At 35.5% G+C, this 20,991-nt stretch overlaps 1 pseudogene; it reads right to left on the bottom strand.

Moving 5' to 3' along the window:
• Positions 1-9,319: 9,319 nt before the first annotated feature.
• LOC137763547 (catenin alpha-3 pseudogene) lies at positions 9,320-20,432 on the bottom strand (annotated as a pseudogene).
• Between the last annotated feature and the right edge of the window lie 559 nt (positions 20,433-20,991).

The raw sequence follows: 20,991 nt of genomic DNA, 5'->3' as shown, positions 1-20,991 counted from the left end.
AAATATGTTTACCTACCAAGGATCTAACACCTGATCAATAGTAGAAGAGGCCAAACAAAACCCAAAAAAAGGGTCAGGTAAAGCAGAGAATAAAGAGTATAACTTTCTGCAAATGCTTGACTGACTCACAAGATAATGTACATTTTCAATTCAAAAAACATGATTCAGTAAGATGTGTCCAAACAAGCTAAATTATTGAAGAGAACTGCGAAGTCTGCATATGAAAAGGTGCACATGAACCTTAAAAATGCTTTTGTTGCATAATTCAGAATAGTTATAAATGTCAGGTTACTGCTAGTGGTACTGTTCTTAAGAGTAGTATTTGTAAAATAATATTTGCCAAAGTTCATGTGACTCTTCCTCTGAAAACCGTAGGCAAACTTCCTTTTACACAAAGTTATGTTCCCTTAATGAAATACTGTAACTGATACTAGTATAACTACTATTTTTGCTGTTCTTACATAATAGGCTTGAATTAGCATATGTCTAGGATGTCTTAAATACATATTTCATATTTTTATGACCAATATGATTGTCTCATAAGGAAATTACTTTAATTACTTTAATTGTTTGACAAACTACTGAAAGTCACTCCAACTGTTCATGGAGTATCCCATTAAACATTCAAAAACATCATTTGTCCGAAGTATTTTAATTTTCTTTTCCTATTGAAAAATGCTTTGGGTACATTTAATACATTATACAATCCTCATCCTACTATTCATGGACAAAATAATTTTACTAACTCATAGATTATCTCTGCTATTATTATTTTGTAGTTTATATTGAAATTAAGAAATTTCAGAAAATATATTCAAGACAAGCATATACTTAACATAATCTGTTTTTAAAAATAAAAATGAGGAATAAAAATCCTGCACGATAAAGTGAATGTATATTGTTGGAAGGAAAGGTAATGCGAAATAATATATAATAATTGAATGGGTGGGTTCAAATAAGCAGAAAATAGTGGTGCCAGATGCAAATGTTCATTAAGAAAGGATATGCTGAAAAAGAGACTAAATTATATAATTTGCAAACACTAGTACTTTTAACACTCATGAAATTTGAGTGCATTTAAAGTGATATTATATAGGACATTAATGTTGTGAATTTTGTTTTGTTTTTTATTTTTATAGGAGTATAGTTGCTTTACAATGTTGTGTTAGATTCTACTGTACAGCAAAGTGAATCAGCTATATGCATACATATATCCCCTCTTTTTTGGATTTCCTTCCCATTTAGGTCATCACAGAGCACTGAGTAGAGTTCCCTGTGCTTTACAGTAGGTTCTCATTAGTTATCTATTTTATACATAGTGTCAATAGTGTATATATGTCGATCCCCATCTCCCAATTCATCCCACCCACCCCTTCACCCTTGGTATCTGAAATTTCTGAATTCTAATATAAACTACAAAATATGGTTTCCTTTGCTGTGTAAAAGCTTTTAAGTTTAATTAGGTCCCATTTGTCTTGGTTTTTATAAAAATCAAACTTTCAATAAAATTTTTAGATAACTGTAAATTCCCATGCAGTTGTAAGAAATAACACTAAGAGATCCCATTTACCTTTACCTATTTCCCCCCAAAGGTAACATCTTGCAAAACTACAGTACAATATCATAACTGGGATATTGACGTGGAAATGGTCAAGTTACAGAGCATTTGTGTCACCACAAGGATCTTTCATGTTGCCCTTTCATAGTCACACCCACATCCCTCTCACCAGTCACCTCCCCTCCCTGTCTTCTTAACTCCTGGCAACTACTAATCTGTTCTCCATCTCTATAATTTTGTCATTCCTCAGTGTTATACAAAAATAATCATTCTGTATATATATCTTGGGGATTGGCTTATTTCACTCAGCAAAACTCTCTGAAGTTCACCGAAATTATTATATTTTATCAATGTTCTTTTATGTTTATTACTGAGTAATATTCCAAGTATGGATGTATCACAGTCTAATTAACTATTCACCTATTGGAGGACATTTGCATTGTTTCCACTTTGGGGCTATTATGAATAAATGTACTATAAGCATTTGTGCAGAGGTTTTTGTGGGACCATAAGTTTTCACATTTCTGGGATAAATGCCCAGGAGCACAATTGCTGGGTTACATGGAAGTTGCATAGTTAGTTTTTAAAGAAACTGCCTAGCTGGTTTCCAGAATGGCTGTTCCATTTTATATTCTCACCAGTAATGTTGAATGATGACTCAGTTTCTCCACAACCTCACCACTATTTGATGTTATCATCATTTTTTAAATGATTTTAATATGTATATAGTCATATATTATTGTGGTTTTATTTTACTTTTTCCAAGATATTTCTATGTTCTATTAAAGTGAGTTCTAATTTATCATTATTTTTTATTTGAGTATAATTGCTTTAAAATGTTGTGTTATTTTCTGCTATACAACAAAGTGAATCACCTGTATGTGTGTATATATCCCCTCCTCTTGGACCTCCTTCCCACCCCTCCACGTACCACCAATCTAGGTCATCACAGAGCACCCAGCTGAGCTCCCTGTTCTATACCACAGGTTCCCACTAGCTATCTGTTTTACACAGGGTAGTGTATTTATGTCAAACCTAATCTGCCAATTCATCCCACCCTCCCCTTCCCCCACTGTGTCCACATGTCCATTCTCTACATCTGCGTCTCTGTTCCTGCTCTGGTACTTGGTTCATTTTTATCATTTTTCTAGATTCCACATACATGCGTTAATATACAATATTTGTTTTTTCTCTTTCTGGCTTACTTCACTCTGTATGACAGACTCTAGGTCCATCCACATCTCTACAAATGACCCAATTTTGTTCCTTTTCATGGTTGAGTAATATTCCATTGTATATATGTACTACATCTTCTTTATCCATTCATCTGTTGATGGACATTTAGGTTGCTTCCATGTCCTGGCTATTGTAAATAGTGCTGCAATGAACATTGGGGTGCATGTGTCTTTTTGAATTATGGTTTTCTCAGGGTATAGGCCCAGTAGTGGGATTGCTGGATCATATGGTAATTCTCTTTTTAGTTCTTTAAGGAACCTCCATACTGTTCTCCACAGTGGCTGTATCACTTTACATTCCCACCAACAGTGCAACAGGGTTCCCTTTTCTCCACACCCTCTCCAGCATTTATTGTTTGTAGATTTTTTTCATGATGGCCATTCTGACTGGTGTGAGGTGATACCTCATTGTAGTTTTGATTTGCATTTCTCTAATAATTAGTGATGTTGAGCATTTTTCATGTGCCTCTTGGCCATCTGTATGTGTTTTTTGGTGAAATGTCTGTTTAGGTCTTCCACCCATTTTTTTTTTGGGTTTGTTTTTTTGATATTGAGCTCCATGGGCTGTTTGTATATTTTAGAGATTAATCCTTTTTCTGTTGTTTCATTTGCAAATATTTTCTCCCATTCAGAGGGTTGTCTTTTCTTCTCGTTTACAGTTTCCTTTGCTGTGCAAAAGCTTTTAAGTTTCATTAGGTCTCATTTGTTTATTTTTGTTTTTATTTTCATTACTCTAGGAGGTGGGTCAAGAAAGATCTTGCTGTGGTTTATGTCAAAGAGTGTTTTTCCTATGTTTTCCTCTAAGAGTTTTATAGTGTCCAGTCTTACATTTAGGTCTTTAATCCATTTTGAGTTTATTTTTTGCATATGGTGTCAGGTAGTGTTCTGATTTCATTCTTTTACATGTAGCTGTCCAGTTTTCCCAGCACCACTTATTAAGGGGCTGTCTTTTCTCCATTGTATATTCTTGTCTCCTTTGTCATAGATTGGGTGACCATAGGTGAGTGGGTTTATCTCTGGGCTTTCTATACTGTACCATTGATCTATATTTTTGTGCCAGTACCATATACTGTCTTGATTACTGTGTGTCAGTACCATACTGTCTTGATTACTGTAGCTTTGTAGTATAGTCTCACTGTGGTTCTAAACTGCATTTCCCTAGTAGCTAATGATGTTTAACATCTTTTCTCGTGTTAATTTGAAATCTGTATGACCTCTTCAGTGAAATGTTTACATCTTTGCCCATTTTCTAATTGGGTTAATTTTTAACTGTTGAGTTTTGTGGGTACTTTATGTATTCTAGATACCAGCCCTTTGTTTAATATGTGGCTTGCAAATACTTTCTCATGATATATAAAGCTTACCTTTTCATGCTCATAACATGGTCTCTTGTAGAGAAAAAGGTTTAAAAATTTTTAAGTCCAATTTACCATTTTTTTCCTTTTATAGATCATGTTTTTTGATAGCAAGGGCCTAGCCCTAGATCCAAAGGATTTGACTTCTTTTTTTTTAATGTTGCATAGTTTCACATTTTATATTTTAAGTTCATGACCCATTTTAAGGTAATTTTTTTTGTATAAGATATAAAATTTAGTTCAAGTTAATTTTTTCACCTATAAATGTCCTCTTGCTTTAGCACTATGTTTTGAAAGGGATATCTTTCCTCTATTAAATTGCTTTTGTACCTTTATCAAAAAGAATGTATACTCTTCTGTTATTGGGTGGAATGTTCTATAAATGTTGATTAGAACCTGTTGGTTGATGGTGTTGTTCAGTTCTTCTATATACTTACTGTTTGTCTATATAGTTGTTCTATTAATTGTTGAGCGTGCCCAGAAAGATACGAGGATGAAACACATGCTGTCCAGGATTAGGACTCATCCGAAAGTCATTGTGCTGTTAGACATAATCATCTTAAGTCATATGTATGTTGTGGCCACTCATATAATTCATAGCATAAAATTGAAAAATATTTCTGAATTATCTAGTGTACCTAGTATATCTGTTTTCTTAACATGGAATTCTATCTTTCACAATCTATACTTTACTTGTTCAATTTGTTTTCCCCCACTAGAATGTAAATACCATGTATAATCAAGAATTTTTGTGTCTTGGTCTGTTGTCACAGCCCTAACAACTAGTATGAGATTTTGCATAGAGTAGACACTTATTAAATATTTATTAAATGGATGAACAAAATTAAGCAGATAGTTGCCTGATGTCCATAGTGGTTTATGTAATGTAACTGTAAAAAAAAAGTGGTAGTGGGTAAAAAGGTGTGATGCCCTAGCATTAAATAATTAAATAACACAGTATAATTTGTAAATTCAAAAGTATCTTGAAAAACAGTGCTATATTCAATATTTTAAATTTAAAGTGAATATATGTGTTTACCATTAAGTTTTAGAATTATTTCTCTGAAGTCTCCAAATGGAATGTGTTAGTTACATGAAAAGAATACTAAAACTGTCTAATATTCTGAGAAGATAATTTTTTACTTCAAAATGCATTGTTTTATTTCCATTGTATCTCAGAAATAGTATTTCAAGAAAATAGCAATACTGATTTGAATAATAAAATACCACAAAATACTTAATTACACTACCAAAGTTTAAACGATACACATTATTTGACTCATCACTTCCATTTTTAGAAATCCATCCTACTATCAAAGTTTACAGACACAATTTTACAGGGATGGCCATTATAACACTGATTATAAGGGCAAAAATAATAACCTAAATGTTTATTAAGAGAGGATTGGTTATATAAAATATTGTACACCCATGTTATGAAGTACTATTAAATACTGTTATGAAATACTATGCAATAGGTTAAAAGAAAGAGGCAAAATGATTTTCCTGTAAATATTTTTCAAGTACCTTAAGTAAAAAAGTAAGGATACAAAAGAGCATATGTATAATGAGCCCCTGTGTATTAACAAACATAAGTGTGTATGTTTAAATATGCTTGAATATCAAGAACAAATTGTGGAAAAATTTTTTTAAATTAAGTGTGTTAATAATAGCGTTTATCTCTAAAGTGGGATACTGGGTGAGAGTATACTTTTACTAATCATTTTTTTAATGTTTCAGTACTGACTAACTTTTTCCAAAGTGCCTTTATTACTCTATGATTTAAAACTAGGTTACAATAAATAAATAAAACATGCATATGCTTTGACACAGCAATTTTGTTTCTAGTAATTTATCCTAAAGAAATAATTAAGGACGTGCATAAAGATTTATGTATATAATGTTCACTGTAGCATTGTTTATTATAACAAAAATGGAAAATAGCCAATCCTGCAATATAAGTGTGGTTAAATAAATTACTCTATAACCATTTTATGAATATCACGTATTCATTAAAATGATACTGTGGGAGTTTTCTCCTAAAGTGAGGTATCACTCTTTATTAACAAGTTTTTAAAAAGGGGGTGGTTACAAAATAGTATGTATAGTAGGCTCACATTTCGATTAAATTTATTCATTTTTTACAGATGTCTATATGTCAAATTCTTAACCGATTGCCTCTGTTTAGTTGGTTTGTGAATGGTTTTATGTTCTTCTTTGCACCTGTATGCAATTTTTTAAATTTCTGCAATAGTGTGCATTACTTTTAGAGACAGAAAATGTGTTACAAAAAACAATTAATATCATATTTATAAATATGAGAAATTTTCCTGCATGAGAAGATAAAAGGCTAACAAGTTTTAGTATAAAGTTTACAAATACTATGCCGCTGGTCCAGATTTTTATTAGTAACACCAAAAAGGGTAATTTACTATCCTGAAACAGAGGAAGAAGAAACCAAATCAAAAATCTGTCAAGATAAAGTTGAATAAAATCAGGCTCAATGGGGAAAGACTGAGGAACCAAGTCTGAATGAAACAACTACTTTCAAAATATGTAACAATGATTTAGTAAAAATTAATTTTACTTTTATTATTGTACAATAAAAATTTTTAACAATTACCATTTGCCAAATGCTGGCTCTATGATTTTTATGTAATCCTTACAACAGTCCTATAAAATCGACCTTAATATCCACTTTTGGGGATATTCTGCAGATACTGAATTGGGATATCACAGAGGGTTTAAAAATTGCTCAAATATATGCAGCTAGTAAACAGTAGAGCTGGAATACAGATTTCTATGAATCCAAATTCAACATACCTTCTTTTAGCTACCTAGCCTGTGACGGTATTTTACTACTTATATTAAATAAACATAATGTCCAGATATGCTCTGGACATTGGGACATTTGAAGGAATAAATACAGGTAGTGGATACGTGCTAAGGGAAACTGGGATTATAAGCCCAGGACAATTATAGAAGAAAATAGAATTAGAGGAAAAATTTCATTTTAGTAGTGAGAGGAGTTTAGGCAAAACTTCTAGTAAAGAGTGACTACAGAATAGTTTTGAGTCAGAACGGCAATCAAGGACTTGTCTTGGGCAAATCAATTATTTACCAATTTCAGCCCTTTCTCACTCACAGGAGAGCAATAGTGAGGAGAATAGAAAAGGTATGCCATGGAGAGCCTCTGTTTCTCAGCTCACTGGAACTTGGTGGACACCCAGAAAGAATCCAGTGATACAGCATGAGTGGCACCTTGACAGAGGCAGCAATGAGTTGATGAAGGGTACAGGATCGGAATTAGCACTGGTGCTGGTGCGGCAGTACAGAGGAAATATCTGGGCTGGTCAATAAGGCAGGAAAATCACTGGAAGAGGCTCACTGATTGTATGAATGGCTGTCTATGACAGCACACTAGGAAAAAAGGCCAGAGTAGTTCAACCAATCATCATAAGCAGAGCAAAACAGGGAAACAGAGTAGCCTAGAGGATGGGTTCGCTCACTAAATCTTAAAGTAAATTCCCTCCCCCTCAAAGAGGAATTAAAACTATGAGAATTGTGACAGAACTGTCCAAAGGCCCCTACAGCAGCTTGGAAAATGTGAGAACATGAACTAATATCTTTTCTCTGTAAGAAAATAAAACACCATAGACTTTTATTACTTTGTAATATGTAAATAAATTAAAGATATGAGCATATTATTGTAATCAAATGATCTCTGTCCCATCGTTGTTTGACTAACCTGTGTGCACGAATATGCTTAGTAATGTTGAAATTTCATAACTTTGTATCCTTTTAGAATTGTCTGTGGATGTTTTCTCCGTATTAACTGTGACTATATGAAATCATTGGTCAAAACAAATGTCAAACATCTCTCCTCTTTTTACCAGCGCAATTATTCAGTTCCTAAAATTGACCAAGAGGCTCCTTTAATTTCTCTCTTTTGCTCCTCTGTTCTTTCCCACTACTCTCTCTTCCCTTCCCTGAGCCAGACATCCCAGAAAAATAAAAAAAGAAACATCAGGGTCCCTAGAGTTGAAAGGGAAAAAAAACCACAGCGCATTAACAACGACTCTGAACTACATAAACATATGTGGGAGAAAGAGAATAAAAAGTAATCATATTGTATCTGTTTTTTTAACAGTGACTTTTATTTGAAAGAATGTTATTAAAATCATTCCAGCTCATTGCCATGAACTCTACTTCATAGTTCAATGGTACAATTCACTGTTATATTTTATTCAATGCCGAAAGATTTTTCAAAGTGGTCTTTTCCTTTTAATTACAACTGCAACCTGACACAAATGGATTTTTAGAGTCATGCAGAACTCCTTACACTTCTGTTATCATAACTCACTCAGGGATATATAGTTAGATGCCCCATTTCCCCAGTGAGTGATAACTCTTCCTCCACATATATATTCTGGTGAACCCATTTAAACCCAATACTCAACATGCAGAACTGTTGAACACAGTGGAACTTTAAAAGGCATATCTGTTGCATCAAAACTCATTGTAACCTTTATAATGTTAATAAATTGCTCTGTAATCAAGGCTGACTTTCAAAATCCAGGAAGTTGCTTGACTGCTCAAGCTTGGTTAGTTTCTGGTGGTTGTTAACCCAATCAGTTGACAATAGGTACAGATATCTAGAGACTGATTCTTTTTCTTTTTCCTACAGCAGGAAGCACACATGTCTGCCAGGTTAGGTCAGGTAAAGAAAGCCTGGAGATTAAATGGGAAACCATTTAATGAAGTCTTTGTTTCCACTGAAAACCAACTCAAGAGCTCCTGTCAATGTTTTAATTCAAAATGAGAAGGGCCAGTGTACTTAAGCTATTACAGATGGCTCACTTGAGTCTCCTATGTCCATTCTATAATGAATGTAAAAAATTCTCTGTGATGGGAAAGGCTGAACAACATCTGAAAGGTTCCATTCATTCCACAAGCATATATTCATTACTTACTAGGTGCTGACCATACAGAGATGACAATGACATGATCCCAATATACATTGTTTATTTTGGTTCAGCTTGCAATGGTTCATGTTATTTGAGGGTTAAACTCTAAAAGTCGGTGAACCTGCAGAACTAATCAAATGTAAAAATAAAGTAGTAAGTTTAGCCAGGGCTTTGTAATAAAGGGACTAGAGTAGAGGAGTTGTTTCAGTAGATATGTCTTCCTCTAAATTCACTCATTCTTTGCACTGGGTAGACATTTTTCTTTGCTGAGTCTCATCCAACAGCTGCACACATTTACTCTGGCTTCTCTCTTTTAATCAAGGATTTTTATTTTATTTATTTATTTTTGCAGGGCCTTCATTCTCTGCATCACAACTGGGTGCCAGGGCCCAGCAGGACTCTGAATTCGGATAATGTTGGTTGAGGCAATGTAGACATTTTCATGGTTTGAACTACAGCGTTCATTAAATTTTTGGTTGCTTGGATCAGGGAGGTGACACTGTCCAAAGCTGCCATGATCAGCTCTCCCTCCCAGGTCGTAGATCTCAGCTTTAACTTGACTGCAGATTTTCATTTGGTGATAGTAGAACTTCATCTGTTCCAGTAATCCAACAAGTCCTGGTTGCATGATGGATCTGGACACTGGCTGGCAACCTGCCAAGAGAGGACATCCATCCTTGACACTGATTCTGATATCATTTTAGCTGCATAGATCACATCAGTTGTATGCTTTGGTAGTCCTTTGCCCCTTGCGAAGTCTGTCATCTCCATTATGATCATACGTGATTTCTTGGTCAGAACGATATCATTGCTTGTATCGTCCATATCTCAATCTCAACATACAGCTTACTCTTTAATTTCTTGAAATCAGCAACTTGCTCAGCACTTTTTTCCTTTTCTGCCTCAGGTGTTTGAGTCATCTTAGCTCAGTCAGGTTTCCCTTCGGTGTGAATGCTGAATGCTGGTGTAACTGTAGACCTCGTGATCCCCTTCCAGGTCAGACACATCCTCAGTTCCTCTGGGGTTCAAACAATCATGACTGAACATCTTATATCATGAATTGTATCAAAGATATTCTTTGGTAATTCCAAAAATTGATTATCATCAAACACATCCAAAGAGTTTTTAATTAAGACTTCCAAGGCAATACTCACTTGTGTTACAAACTCAAGAACTGCAGTACTTGTAAGGATGTTAACATTTCTCATCATACTTTCAGTGAAAGACCCTGGCTCTTACCTGTGCATTTTACCTATGACAATGTGAGCAACTCTTGCTGCCCATCCTCTGATAGCACCTGCAGAATGGTCTAAATGATCAGCATCCTGGTCTCTCAAGGCTATGATACATCTTCTAGGATATGACTCTGAGATTTAACTTTTATAACTCAGGAACACCCAGATAAAAGAGATGCACATGGCAAGGTCTGGGGAAAGGGTACAGAGCTTCCATCACCTCTCCAGGTGCACCATTCTCCCCAGTTCTCCATGTATTCGCCAGCTAGAAAACTCTGTTATATCTGTCTTAACACTATGAATTCCTAATCACCAGCAAGAAATACTGTATAGTTACCTTTCAGGAGCAGCAGAGACAGAGATATATATTTTGGATTCACGGGTGCAGAGATGGGATTTAAAAACCTTAGGAAAGAATTAGATCACCAAGGGAACAAGTTTAGAGGAGAAAAGTTCATGGACAGAGTACTCAAGACCTAGCAAAGAAGACTGAAAACTAACAGCCATCAAGACAGAAGAAGAATTAAGAGAAAGGGAAGTAAATGTTTCAAGGAGGAGTGATCAACTAGAGCAAATGCTACTGATGGATAAAATAAGATGAAGGGTGCGAATTGGCCATTGCTCTTAGCAATACAGAGGTTGCTAATCAAGCAAGGGTTCTTTTCAAGTAGAAGAAATAGCAGCATATTTGTGTGCTAATGGTAGTCATCCAATAGAGAAAGAAATCTGAGGATACGATGAGCGAAGAGATAATTGTAATTCAGTAGACAAGAAAGCCGATATCTAGTGCACAAGAGTAGTACTTGGTGTTAGCTAGGAGCACAGAGGGCTCATCTGTAGTATCAAAAGAAAGGTAGGGAATATGGGCATAGGTATGGCAGGTGTGTAGCTACCTTGGTGGAAGTTCTCTTCTGACGGCTTCCATTTTCTCAGTGAATTACAAGGTAAAATCTGAGGTTAAAGATAATGGAGAAAGTATTGGAAGAACTGAGGAGAAAGAAGACATGAAATACTTATTGAGGAGAGTTGGAATGGGAAGTGACTTAGGAAATACAGAATGATTACTGCAAATCTCTAAGGGCCTCCTGAGGTAAACTACTATTCATTTAAATTGAGACATATGTGTATATATCTGTTGCGCAGGAGAAAGTACAGAGAAAGTAAAGAACTGGACTTAACCAGGGCTGTGGTTTAGCCAGGAGAGTAAAACCAAGTAAAAGAGGGACAGGGGAGTTGATGATATACACAAAGGAGTAACTACCACGGTTGACCATTAGAGTAAAGCTGAGTTAAAAGGAAAGGATACAAGAAAGGTGAGAGACAGTGAAAAATAGTTTAAAAATGGAACAATGGTTTTACTAAGAGACTTGAATTGTGGGAGATGACATACTAGAGACAGTAAGTTAAAAAAAAAGCAAAAGGAGGTGGTCACAGAGTGAGACAAAGAAATTTTTGTTAATTTATTGAAAATCAGAGACAATAATAAAACAGTGCTTACATTTCTCTCTACCTCCCACCAAAGTCCTACTTTCCCATAATATTTGCATCAGAAGTATTTTAAAATGAATAAAACAATCCTTTTTGGTGAGTCTATCGATATTTTAAGAGAATAAATTTCATTAAAGGACCTGAGAGGATCCAAATGCCCAAGCTATAGCAGCCAATGCTTAGAACTACACAAACAAACATATTAACCAAAACAACACTGAGATATCTTTTCTTACCTGTCACTCTGTGTGTATCTGAAGTCAGTAAGGTTTTTCTCTACAGATGAATTTGCATCTTTTAATCTTATATTTAAATGGAATTTAGAAGTTCCTTTTCTATTGAATTGTCACTTAATCTAACTAATCCAGTTATTTTAACGATATATCCCTTTGCTGTGCATTACAGCTTTGAAACTAATTAGTATCCAGATTCACTGAAGTGCACCTTCTGTGTAAAGTGAATGTAAGAAGGATTAATGTACAGGCAGGGAAGATCACTTGTGGAAAATGTGGGCACTTACAAGCTTATTGCATTCAGCTATGCCAAAATTTCAATCTAGCTAGTTCTTGATTAAAGGGCTCTTAAGTTTTAAAACTGGCCTTTCACAGTCAGACAGGGAGAATATATACAAATATATTTCCCTTTCTATGTTATTATGAATATATATATCTAAGGTTGTAGGACTTGTGCAGGAGAAGGAAGAAAATAATATAGATATAAACACTTAGATGGTCATAATAAGGCAATCTTCGAATTACGGGGCAAGAGTCACCTTCCTTTTAAATTCAGCTACCTTCAGTTATTCAAATAAGGAAAAACTGGAAATCTATGTTGCCAGGTAGTCCCTGGTCTATGCCAACCAGGTACCAACTACCTGACAATGTTCGTCAGAGTCTGAGCCATACTATGCATCAGCAGGGCCACAGTGTGTAAATTAATCCTTTCACTCACAAGTTCAATAACATTTCAGTCTCCTGCAAAAACCCAAGATCAGCCATCCCTGACAACTGGTGAGAGATACGTAGTTACTAATTACAAAGTACAACATTGCCTTTGCATTGACTAGGCTGCCTTCTCCAGTCCTCACTTAACCTCTGTCAAACAAAACTGTCTGGTCTAAGTAGTATAGAACAATAATTGGATAGGCTTAAGGACAAAAGAAATGTGTTATCCAGCTACATCATTTGGCAAGCCAGATGAACTTACACATGAGAGTCTTCTTTTACAGCTTTCTGAAGCCTCAATCTATAATACTAAAGTCATCAGAAATAAAATACACACATGAGAAAACGGAAAGGTTTATTGTTCCACATGCTATAAACTGTAAGACAGGTAAATGACACACTAAACACTCATATCATATTTTCAACAGCTAGTTATTGACCAACCAACATCAGTTACAGGGTACGGAGTCTTTAAAGTAAAGTAATAAGGGGGGCAAAAACAAAAATAAGTTATATGCAAGAAGAAAATGATGCTTGCTAAATAGAAGCATTGTGGAAAATTTCCTGAAGGGAATTGAGAGGATTTAGACAAGCACCAATAGTATAAAGAAAGATGGGGAGAGGGAAAGGTGGGTGGAAAGTTTGGATGCAGAAGTCTAGCGGCTGCTTGTGGGCAATGGTAATATTCACTATGGCAGTACCATAAGGTTTACTAAGAAATTAGGCAGATTGGGCTGTATATGTATAGACCACTGCTTCCTCAAAGTGGCATCCAAAACCTCTGGGAGTCTCTAAGATTATTCCAGGGAATCTACAAGGACAAAACAATTTTCATAATATTAAGATGTCATTTGCCTTTTTCATTTTCATTCTCTCATGAGTGTATAATGGCATTTTCTAGAGGATATATAACATATAATACCTCAACTGACCGAATGCAGAGCAGATATGAGAAACCAACTGTCTTCTATAAATCCTGACATTAAAGAAATTTGTAAAGAGACTGTGGAAAAATGAGACTGTTGTCACTATTTTTTGTTGTTTTTGGAAATAGCATTATTTTTCATAAAAATATTATCATTGTTAAACTTGTTATATGTTTATTGTTTTCATTTTTAAATGTATTCGAGCCACGTTACAATTTCTGTTTTAATTTCTAAATACAGTTAATATGAGTGCAACCTATATTAACACAATCATGTTTGGATATTCAATGATTTTTAACAGTATAAAATGGTCTCTGGACCAATTGTTTGAGTAATGCTGGTAGAGATGAAAGAATCTGGGTTTGCTCCCTAAGGACAGGGTGAGGAGGAAGTGGTCACTGGAATTAACTGAAAATGAGATGACATGATCAGAGTTTAGAGCTTTGCCATATTTATCTGCTATATTTCACTGCAAAAGCTGTTTTGCAGGGCCTTCCCTGGTGGCGCAGTGGTTGAGAATCTGCCTGCCAATGCAGGGGACACGGGTTCAAGCCCTGGTCTGGGAAGATCCCACATGCCACGCAGCAACTACACCCGTGAGCCACAACAACTGAGCATGTGTGTCTGGAGCCTGTGCTCCACGACAGTGAGAGGCCCGCGCACCGCGATGAAGAGTGGCCCCCGCCTGCCGCAACTAGAGAAAGCCCTCGCACAGAAACGAAGACCCAACACGGCCATAAATAAATAAATAAATACATAAAAATTTTTTTAAAAAATCTGTTTTGCAGTACTTATAAATTTGCCAGTTTAGCTTTTGTAAACAATTTTCCTTCTATGTTAAAGAACAGGCAACATTTGCATTAGGCACTTCTTGCATCCCAATTCTTGGCCCTTCTTATTTCAGCTACTGCTGTCATCACGAGCCCTGCACAGGCTTCCACTATTTTGCCTGGGACCCACCAGACTCCTTGGCTCAGGCCTGAACCATCTACATCACTCTTTCCTCCTGGGCTTCTCTGAGCTATAGCGTGGGGAGCCCACAGGGACCCACTTTGCTCTCACAATGTGCCCACCCAGAAATTTATGGCACTACCATTGAACAATGAATGACGAGGACCAATAAATAAACATTTCCACCTTTTTTGCACCTGAGTGGAAACTTCTGAAACATGTTTCATAAGGCTTCTCACGAGGTGCCAAGGGAACCTACTGGAACCTTAATAACCCATCTTTGTTTGGCTTTTCCTCCTTCCTGGCTTTTCCTCCTCTCTATTCCTCACTTACACTTCCTGGGATAATGTTTGCAAATAAAAACAACTCTTTGCTTCAGTGTCTGCTTTGGGGGAACCCCGAGCTAAGATAATATTCAACTAAATTTTCTGTCTAAAAATCCAAGTACTTTCATGTCACATGAATCCAAATCCAATCTGTTTCCTGTTAGTGAAAACTAAAAAGTGCCATGGAAAGTATCTATTTGTTATATTTGTAGAGCAAGATATACAAATGTAAAATTGATCTTTGATAAATAAACACTCCTATGTATATTTCTGCTTCCATGTTTTAAATAAAGACCAAGTAATATGTTGACAATATAGTGGTTCAGCTGTAAAATGGATCCATTGGTTAAATTAAGCTTCTACTGGGTACCAGAAAAATTATAACAAAATTAAAAGAGTACTCAATGAACCAGAAAAATAAAATATTTTAAGCTTTTAAGATCCTTCTCCATAACAAGACTGAAGAATAATGGTCAAGAATCTAATTTATTTCACAGTGCCTTAGAATTTTGCATACTTTTTTTCTTCTTAGCAGAAGCATTTCTCTTATGAATTCAGTTTCATGCCACCCCATTAATAACATGTAGGGACATCTCACAGGTCATCATTAACTTCCAGAATCTCCTCTGGCAGAAAGCCCTCTTCTCAGGATTTCCACTCAAGGTTTTGGCCCCATGTGAGTATGCTGAGCATACTTAGAAGAAATCAACTCTCCCAGTTGTATTAATAAGTCAGAGACTACGACCTTCTCATTTAACACATCCTGCTTAGTAATTATTAAATAACTATGCAGGGAAGTTTGATGCCCTCTTGGTAACCTACCTCGCTCATATTGTTGGCCTTGTGGTCAAGGCTGACATAATTTTAAATATAATCACTGCTTCCTCAAGAATTATTATTCCATTTACGTGTTCTACTTGTTCATTACATACAACTCTGACTACCTATTGCTTGAAATATGCGATTTGGGGAAACATAATAGAAAATAAGCCTCAAATTTGTCCTTTCTAATTATCTGCAAATGTCAATGTTCCTCGAAATATTCTTCCTGTTTAAGTATAGATTTTGTAGATTCTCTGGTAAATTACAAACTATCATAAGAAATCCTCAAATAACATTTCCTCTTTGAAAGCTTAGCTGACTGTATCTACGATACAAACACAGGCAGGTTTTAATACTTCTGTTCTCCTCTTTAACATATCAAGTTGTATCACATTTTTTTACATGTACTGAGTAACACATTTGTCTGTCCCTTTAAGTACTTTGGTGGCAGACCTCATGCCATACACACTTTTGCATGGTCAATGTATAGCCTGGTGCCTAACACACAGAAAATGTTAAATAAATAAACGAATGTATGAATGAATGGATGAAGAATACATCAATTGATAACTAATGAATATGTGAATGAAAGAACAAATAAACGAATAATTGAAACAAGTAGGTTCAATAGAGTACAAGGGTCAGAATTCCAGAAGCACAATGGAAAAGTCCAGACCAATTAAGGATTTTTTTTTCTCTTCTTTCAATTTTCATTTCAGAGTCTAAATTGTTTCCGATTTAGTGGAAATGGAAAAAGATTTTTCACGGAACTAATTTTTCTATATTAAAGTTCTTTCTGACTTTAATGAAATATCCTCCCTAAGCTCGTCTTTTGCCTCCTCTCTCTCTCAGAAGTGAAGCAGTGAATGTTCAACTCACAGGCTTCACGAAGATTTCACAGCTCTATTTTTAACGCTTGCAGTAGAGTCAGAGACATACGTTAAGAATTTTTTAAAGTCTTATTATCATTAATGCCAACAAACTGTTAGAGGGAAAGGATTATTCTCATCAGAATTATACTAATTACTTGCATATAATCAGGAATCTGCCATTACGGTTGCTTTGTGTGCTCTTACAACTTTTCATTCTCTGCTGGATGCCATATCTCTACCTTGTGCTTGTAGGCTTTAAACAGTGGTGTACTCTACTCTAAACGCTGAGATTCAGAGCTTTAGAAGCAGGTGTATGTAAGATAACAGGAGAATTAGAGTTTCCTGATTAAAATTGTTATGTAGACGCAGTACGAGTTTTATTCACTGATCCTTCTTTTGTTTTCTTCTTTGTTTCCTGGTAAGGTCAGTTACTTTGGGTGTTGCTGGCATGGCACGAGGTAAACCACATGACAGCTTTGGTAAATGTACTTTTCTTGTAATTGGAATTAAGAATTTGCTTTTGGCCTTTTGTCTAGAACTATTTCACTTTCTTAGAGCTTTAGAAATCATCAATCATATACATATCACTTGGATAGCCAGCTTGACAGTTTTGATGGGCCATTATTATAGTTTAAATTTCATTTTTGGAAGATTTCATTTGACATTTCAGACTTATTATGCTACCTTGAAAGCTGGAGCTCCATAGGGCTCTGCCTTTGATCTCAGGTTATCATTAGCTAATGACAATGAGCCACAGCGTCCCCCTTGTGTGCACGTGAACTCAAAACACTTGTGAAATTCCATTTCATTGTGGCTCTTCTTGCATTAGTAATTATATTGGACAGTTTGAGAGCAGTCTGTATATATTACAGAAACTCTCCCAATATAATTTCATTAATTATTAAGATGAATAATAATTGGAAATTACAGTTGTGTTTGATTAAGCATAAATAATAAAGTTATGATTAAAGTGATACTTCGTTTTCATAAAAATTGAAAGGAGGAAAAGGAAATGCAGACTAGAGAGTCCCTGCTTTCATTGCTTTGCTCTTTTGCTGCCACTGAAAAGAATTTCTGTAGCTGCATTAAACCAAGACAGAGTGTGACTGTAATTAACAGTATTATAAAAAAAGGTCATTTATAGTTTTACTTTGCTTTTAGCAAAGCTTCTATAAAGAATGTATTAAAAAAGAATGAGGCAAATGGTAATTTTAACAAGGTATTCACAAATAGCTTTTCTGTGAAAAGAATTCTGCTTTAATGTTTTGAAAATATCAAGTGGCTCACAAAAAACATACACTTAGTAATGGTATAAGGCATTGCATATATTATAAAACATATACTAATAATGTAAGTTATTATTAAGAAATAATTATTCATATCTGTTTATTTATAAGCCAGAAAAAGTATTCTGATTTGTGGTTATATATTCTGACATTTAGAAATAATTTTTCCTTATCTTTTCACTCATGTATCTCTGAATTCCCTCTAAATAAATAAGAAAAATTGGGTTTGAACTGACAGGGTAAGAGGATGCTTTCCTGGAAATACTGATTCAATGACATATATAGCATTGTTGGTTTCTTGTGGTGGTTATCTTCTACGTACTAGAAATCTTTTTTTTATTCTTTTCGAATACCTTGAAATCACAACATGTCTCTGGTATTCCTTCCATCTATTATGTAAATAATTGTTATTTTATTCACCAGTCTATAATGATGCTTATGATTCCCTTCATAATGCCAACTGATTGCCATCAAACACTCACCAACCGCTCATTTCATGCTCAGTAGACTACACCGTCTCTTTCAAGTTACCTACACCTCAGTCAAACCTTTTCTGTGCATTGCTGGACAGATTTGCACTATCAAATTTACATCTTATTTTATTTCTTGATGTGTTTTCATTTTGGGTCAGGGATGTTTTTCAGGGAACAAAATAAATGACAGAGAGCTGCAGTGGGAAAACAATGCATCAGAGAATACTCTCTGCTCAGTGTCTAGAAAAGTGCTATTTGGCTGAGAGCATTTGCAGCACGACTCTAATGCTCAATGGCCAAACGGATACCTTTTGCCTGCTGCACCACCTCTCCTGGGCTGAGAATGTGTGACAACGTTCAACACGTGCATGGGAAGTGTGTGTGTGTGTGTGTGTGTCTGTATACACACAAATATATGTTAACAGTGTGCCATTATATGTGTATGTTTATATGTCTAAAATAATGTTTTTATTCATCTATTGTATAGAAAAATAACAAATCAGAGATGTATGAATTGAAGTTAATCTTGTTATGTGTATAATACCCAACAAGTTTATAGAGTCCAAAGGAATTGAAATGGTAAGAAAATAGCATGTCTCTTTCTGCCTTCTGTTTTCAAATACAATTATTTATGTGCTAATTAACTACTGGGGGACTGTATTTGCCTTCTATTTTCTTTTGATCATGTGAACTGAGAAGGCGATTTACAGAAATATATTGATATTAAGAGAATCCCATTACAATAAAATAATGTGTGACCACGAGATTGCTTTTAAAGGATTTTATTCCCATTGTTGTCAGAATCACCTTTGTACTCAGCTTTAAGGTGTAAAAGCAGATTTAGAAAACCCAATCAATAATGTGCATTATAGAAATTACCTATAGGTGTCATAACAATGATGTATGCTTCTGTTTCAATTAACTGCAGGAGAGATAAAAATAGTTTGATTATATGCAAAATTTATTGGAATGAGAACTTGTCAACTAAGTATACAAAAGGATACTCTACTGAAAAGATTGGGTATGTTTTTTGTTTGCTCATATTAAACTCTGATGAAGACATGTCCTTCTATTTTAGTCCAGAATTCCACTTTCAAATAGTTACTTTCACATGCATACCCTTTATCTTCTAAGCAATGCAGAATTACTGGCTTCCCATGATGCTTTCTTTTCACCTCTCTTCGGCTAACTGAACAGTTCTTCCTTGTGGGAAATCCTTTCATCACCAATACAAAGTCAAGCAGATGAGCTAGTCTTTGGTTATCAAAGAACCCCGTCTCCCTAGCCACATTGATGGTTAAGAGATGCAGACAGGCTGAGGAATCAGCGCCCTGCCCTGGACTTCTTCTTGAACAGTTGGATAACAGACTCTCTTTTCACTAGGACAGTCAATGTGAGGAAAACAGAAGCCTAGAGCTAGTACTGGCCTGATACCTTTGCCACAATATGGGAGGAGACTGTCTGAAAATGAAGCCAACTCTGAGGAAAGTGAAAGGAGTAGCCTCATAACATTGTTTGAAGCCCAGAACCCAGGGGTGCCTAAGTGAGGTTTATTCCTTAGATAGCTCTCCTCCACAGCCAATTACGTGAGATGATAAATTCTCCTTTTGGTCTCTTAAGTTTGAGTGCATTTTTATCACTTGCAACTGAAAGACTTGTGACTAACACACATACACATACACACACTTAGCAACTGACATGTTGAGCATACAGAATGGCACATCTTATTTTTGAAGTGTTGGAAGTGAGCCTTGAAAAAGAGGGAAATGTTCTTGAATCTTAGCCTGATACGATGAAGGGGTATCTTAGGAGAAAATAAGTAGCATGATTCACTGTTAATCTAACATGGTGTTTCTTGGAAGAAAAATATAATACCCCTTTTCAGTCATATCCCAGGCCCTGACTGTGATGCTCAAGAGGGCTCCAAACCAGCCTCCAACACCAGATCTTCCTTGTCGACTGAAGGCCACTCTACAGCTGACTTCACCTGACATCCTTGCTTCTTACCACATGCTCAGCTTCAGCATTAAATGGCAAATGAATGGCAAAGAATCATTGTGTGTAGCTTCTTCCCAATTCTGAAGCTGATATAAAACTAACTCACAAAATCAATCAGATGTTTGTGATTCCCAGAGTTGTGAATGATGTCTTTGTAAGTCACGTCACCTTACTATCAGAACACTAACTTCCGAGATCTCCTTTTTGACTGTATACTGGCAGTTAGGTATTGGATTCAGGCTGACTGTAGGAAATGACAGGAGGGAGAGAGGGGTTTCCTCTCAGTCTTACCTTTAAGTAAACTTGTGGTAAAGTACCCTGTAGAAAAATGTATCAGTCTTCTCTAAGTAAAAGATGGTTTGATTGTTATTTTTGCTTTCAGAAAATCCAAAGAAAAAACCTTAATCCTCACTGAGCGGAGGGGAAAAAAAAAGAGCTTGGATTCTAAGACAAAGTGTAATCTGTTAGTTATATGGCAGAAGCTAGAAAGAAGAGAGGGCTCTGGTTTAAAAATTGAAACAAAAAACTATTCTTTGGTGTTGCACTGTTCAATTC

This window comes from Eschrichtius robustus, chromosome 4 (assembly GCF_028021215.1).
Source record: "Eschrichtius robustus isolate mEscRob2 chromosome 4, mEscRob2.pri, whole genome shotgun sequence".
Classification (NCBI taxonomy): Eukaryota; Metazoa; Chordata; class Mammalia; order Artiodactyla; family Eschrichtiidae; genus Eschrichtius; species Eschrichtius robustus.
Note: the sequence above shows the minus strand (reverse complement) of the source record. Positions and strands in the feature narration are given on the sequence as shown.